Source organism: Papaver somniferum, chromosome 7 (assembly GCF_003573695.1).
Source record: "Papaver somniferum cultivar HN1 chromosome 7, ASM357369v1, whole genome shotgun sequence".
In the NCBI taxonomy this organism is placed as follows: domain Eukaryota; kingdom Viridiplantae; phylum Streptophyta; class Magnoliopsida; order Ranunculales; family Papaveraceae; genus Papaver; species Papaver somniferum.
In genome coordinates this window covers 27,096,424-27,102,423 of record NC_039364.1, presented here as the reverse complement: position 1 = coordinate 27,102,423, position 6,000 = coordinate 27,096,424, and positions in this window count along the sequence as shown.

Below are 6,000 nucleotides of genomic sequence, written 5' to 3'. Positions count from 1 at the left end.
AAGCTTAGTTGGAGGTTTGCGATACCTAACTCTCACTAGACTTGACTTGTGTTTTTCATTCAATTATATCTCTCAGTTCATGCATGCACCCACCACCTCTCATCTACAATTTATTAAACGCATTCTGAGATATATTAAGGGAACCATCAGTTCTGGAGTTACTCTATCAGCTGACAAGTGTGATGTTCTTACTACATACTTTGATACTGATTGGGCAGGTGCCCTAACACTAGAAAATCAACTAGTGGTTACTGCATTTACTTAGGACACACTCTCTTATTTCTTGGTCTTCTAAAAAGTAGCCGACTATTTATTTCTATTCAAAAAACGTAGCGACTATTTCTCGCTCTAGCACTCAAGCAGAGTATAAAACCTTGGAGGTCACAAGTTCAGAGTTTCTGTGGATCTCATATATACTTAATGAGTTGGTTTTTTTGATCCGGACCTGCTAATCTTTGTTGTGACAATATTGGGGCTAACATTTCAGTTACCAATCTCGTGCTCCACGCTCATACTAAGCATATGGATGTTGACTACCATTGTATTCAATAACTAGTTTTCAAAGGTATTCTGAAATTGGCAAACGTTCCTTCTCAACATCAGCTTGCAGATGTTTTCACTAAAGGACTTGAGGTTGTTACGTTTCATTCTTGTATTTGCAAGTTAATGTAAGTTGTTGAGTCATTAGCTTGAGGGGGGGGGGGGTGCTAGATGGTATTAGTGTAAGCAGAGTGTCACTTAATTTATGTTTTGGTATGCCTTATTAGTGTGTTCTCTATGTCCTATAAATGGTGGAACCCCAACCTTTCTCTTGAAACACAATTCACGCACTTCACAATACATCTGTGTTTGGTTCCTTCAAGCACATCATGCCAATACGACACACTTTACAACCCACCTAGAAAATCGAAAAATGCACAAAGTAAATAACCGCGGAAAGAGTTTTCTTGACGTGAAATCTCATTGCAGGTCTGCCAGAAAGAGTTGTACATCTTTTCTTTAGTTAGTGTGTGTGCAGACACGACGAGTAAATCAAATAGTCGTATAGTTTGGTGATAGTCTATGAAAAATAAATTACGTTCACCAACACGCTTTTTTCTTTCATTTTGGTTTTGTATTTAACAAATATGTTAAGTGTGCAATGTGGTTACAACTAGTTACCCATGTTTGTTTTTATTTACATAATTTATGTTGTATTCTCTATTTTCTGTTTCTGATTAGTCTTCAATTTTTTAGATTTTGATGATATAGAGAATTTAATTGCAATTTTCTTATTATGCTCGTATTGTAATCACATATTTTAATTTGAATTTGTCCAGTACAAAAATAAAATAATGTAATTATGGTTATATTTTAGCTTTAAAACCACAATATCTTGAGTTAAAAATAGATAAGTTTACATAAATTTTGATCCATTTATTATTCAAAATCACCGAGCCAATAATTGATTTTTTTTTTAATTCTTATAAATAAAATTGTGTTATAGGGATTGCGGCCCATGGATGTGCGGTCTATTAGATGATTAGGGTTTTTCCTTTGTTATGTATATAAAGAACATTATCCCTATGTAATATCTCTGCCTCTTTTATCAATAAGAAGTTCCTCTTTCTCTTTCTCTTGGTTTTACCTAATTGTTACTCAAATACGTTATCGTGCACGAGCTCTCCGCTGCAGATTTTTTTTTCTTTAAGGTGCGACCTCAGTAATTGGTTATGTGCGTTCTCTTCTTTGGATTTCAACCAGAGACTTTACAGGTACACCTAAACATACGTTTTTGTTTTACTTTTTCATTGTCTGGCATGTTTATGATTACTTCGTATGATATATATATGTGCATCATAAACATACCTAATATTAATAAAATAATCTTCATGAGTTTTCTTTTTTGAGACTAAAAGCAAAAGTTCTTAGCCATCGTTGATTCCTCCCCATATACATCATATGCATGCCTTATAAAGTCTGCATAACATACCTAACCCTACTTGTATGTCATTTTTTTTTGTGTGCACATGTTAGGAATACTAGTGACTTGTGATGGATACATGTTATATATATATATATATTTTTATTTTTTTTAAATCAGATGATGTATGTTTTTCAAATTTGATGTACTGAATCGTTTGTATGGGTATGCCGTCTATGTTTGGGTATGACCTTGGATATATTTTATGTCGTTTAAAATATTTTTTGTCATTTAAATTTGATTACTTCGTATGATATATATATGTGCATCATAAACATACCTAATATTAATAAAATAATCTTCATGAGTTTTCTTGTTTGAGACTAAAAGCAAAAGTTCTTAGCCATCGTTGATTCCTCCCCATATACATCATATGCATGCCTTATAAAGTCTGCATAACATACCTAACCCTACTTGTATGTCATTTTTTTTTGTGTGCACATGTTAGGAATACTAGTGACTTGTGATGTATATATGTTATATATATATATATATATTTTTAAATCAGATGATGTATGTTTTTCAAATTTGATGTACTGAATCGTTTGTATGGGTATGCCGTCTATGTTTGGGTATGACCTTGGATCTATTTTATGTCGTTTAAAATACTATATCCCATCAAATATTTCGTTTGATTATGATTGAATATATATAAATACTTTATATATGATTCTCTATATTATAATTTATGCTTTGATTTTAAATAATAATAAATAAATAAATAAAAAGAGAGAATAAATATAAAAGTTATTTTGTAAAAAGGTCGTATCTATGGTGCCTAATTAGGGTATGGGTCATGGAACATGAAGTTGATGCATTAGGGTCGTAGACTAACCAATGATCGTTATAAAATCGTTAGTTGACTTTCTTTATTTTGCCAAAGACCCTGGCTGTTAGTGGACTAGCATTGACAGTTTAAATGTCAAAACATTTAGGTCTCACTCCTTTTCCATCTTCTTCAATTTCTGTGAATTATCCTTCTTCCACTTTTCAGTAAGATGGAGTTCTCCTTGTTGCAATGGAACCACACAACCTAGGTGTGACAGAAGTCACACAACATCATCATTCGACAAAATCCTAACAGTATCATTTGGCAATATTGCTACCAGACAAGGGTGATGTCTATTTTGAAAGATTCATCTACCTAGTATCTTTGCAAAACTTCATTCTCAAATATGCAATTTCCGTCCACTCTGGTCCACATGGTAAACAAACATTTCACTAAAATTAATGAAATCCTCTATTAAGAAAATTTTTGTTTCTTTTTGGTAACATAGTGCCCTGACAACTGAGCTTAATATGAACTCCAATTTCTTCCAAGTCCTTGTGGTCGAGCCAAACACCTCACACTCAGTCTGTATCCCATCTTTGTTCAGATAAATTAAATATTTTCAATCGCAGCTTTGAATATAACTAAAGTTACAAGTACACCAGTGAAACAAGTGGTAAGAGTCATCTTTCTACATTTTTTTTTGATCGGTCAAAGAGAAAATTCATTAAAAAGAAAAGGTACTTAAGAGGGGTACCTCAACCCAATGAATACAAATCGAAACAAAAAAGGATGGATTACCGAAGACGAGTTCGGCAATCCGAAAAAACAAACAACGAGCTCAAGAAGGCCGAAATAAAGAGTCCCATAAAGCTACTACCGTATTCTCCGTTATACCTAACATTCTTGTGTTTGAATCGGCCCAAAAGAACGCTTGTAATTTAACGTTTCTAATGAGACTAACCAAATTTTTTTCTTGTTGCTGGTTTATGGATATAGTAAGTTGGAATACCGATAGTCTTGGATATAGTGATGGTAATGAATATAAATTGATGAACTTTTGATGGCAATGTTAGGTGATTCTGGTAAAACTGGAGAGAAGGAGAAGCAATCTGGGACGAATGTTGTGCTCACGAGAAATGTAGTTAACATGTTCGATAAAATGTCGTTGAATAATGTGGTTAGCATTTAACTGGGGTTAGCATATAATGCCATTTAACTATTTGATAAGGGAATTATAATAAAAAATCAGACGATCCAAGTTAGTCTACGACCCTAACACACCACCTGCTTGTTTCACGACCCATACCCTAATTAGGCACAAAACATACGGCCCTTTTACAAAATAACTCTAAATATAAATTATGAAAATTTGCTTCACTGTTTTGTGTATGAGATTCTCAATCCATTTTTTTTATTAATTTTGTTTTTCTAATCTATGATTGCTTGTGACACATGATGAATATAACTATATATGTATACATGTAATCTATTATACCGTTGATGTGCTATACTAGTTTTACCTCATGTATGTTCACATGTGATAGACGCATTTATGTGTCTAATCTTTCTCATTTGTATATACTGTTAGTGCCCGTTTTTGTACTTATTATGGTGTTTTATTTATTTATAGGTGTTTTTGGAAAAATAAGGTTTTGCGGCGAAATTGGTTAAAAATGCGGCGTTTGGAGCTCCGTCGACGGAGTACCGGAAGTACCCCAGAAATGTCCCAGAGGAACCCAGAAAAATTACTATTTCCACCCCTAATTTGGATAAGGGGCACCCCAGTTGCTTAAGGGACTCCACTGTTGGAGAGGGGGAGGTCGCCTTCTTCACGTTCAAAAAAAAAATGGCGGGAAAATTAGTATTCCATGCACAGTTCGCTGGAGAAATTTCAGCTCGAGTGATTTGGGTAGTTTTAGGGAAACTAAAGGGCTGGAATTGTTTGGGCTTGCTATTGGGACTTATAGAACTCTAACAAGGGTAATTGGAGCGACCAGAATTGGCTGCATAAGTTGAGAGCGAGGGAAACAGAGACGCAGAGATATCGGATTCTGTTGGAGAAGATTTGCTCAATTAGAGAAGATATTCTCCTAGGATTTGAATATATCCAAGTCAGGAAAGTTTTGACAGAGCTTAATAAGCCGCGTACAAGAAAAGGGAAGATTTTCATAAAACAGAAAAAAAATATTTGAAAAGATACGAAGTGCTGTGGAGATTAAATGAGATATTTCGTGAAGATTTGGAGGATCTGTTACGTATAAAAGGGTTCTATTCGAGTCTTAGTGGGGGATGAAGAGTTTTGGGGAGGTTTGGAGGCGAGCAGAGAGGCGCAGGAGGAGTTGCAGAGAAGTTACATGGTGCTGCTGCTGCCATTAACACGCCTGAAGAACACGAAGAACACACTTACCAGAACCGTCGTTTTCCAGCAGTCTTAAAACCGCAGCGACAGCGACAGTGGAAGATAAGTATCGTTGTTTCTGTTACAGCAGTGCTAAAGTATCGTTGTTCTCTGGACGCCTTATGTGGGTCGCAGATTCACTGTTTTAGTTCTTCTTTATCTTTTAATCAACTTTTTGAGCTATAAAAATGTATTTTGAAAACATGATTAATATGAGTAGATAAACCCCAACATTGGGATGAAGGAGGAAGCCGTTCTTTACACATATGATAATTATATTAATTCGTTTTTGACTATTTGCACTTTTTATTGATCGATTTATGATTTTTCTTAATTGATTGTGATATCGTATGATGATGTATGCTTGGTCGTAGTGCTTTTTATGCGTCATGCTAGTGATATACAATAAATATTCTAAAAATCTACCTTGGCAAGAATGAGAGTCCTTATGATTTGAGCTATAATTGTTTCGAATAAATATATGAATTGTGTGAATGATTAATGGTGGAATCCTGAGTCCTAGTGTCTCTTGATCCTGTGACAAAAATTTTGTATATATTTTTATTTTCTAAAAAAATTATCCTTCACAAGTCCGAGAGTTTGAACCTCATTACTACAACCACGAAATTTTTTTAATCATTTTGGCGCCGCCGACGCGGATTTGTGCTTAGGTAGAATTATTTTTTTAGGTTTATTATTTTATTTTTTTAGAATTGTTTGTTCCTTTTTACGTTTCTTTTTGTCTTTATTTTGCAGGTTCAAAGTGAAAACTAAGGACTTGGAGAGGAAAAAGCTTAAAGCTTAAAGCGAAAAGAGAAGAAAAAAAGGACAATTTTAGGATTTAATTTTTAATTTTTAATTTTTTTA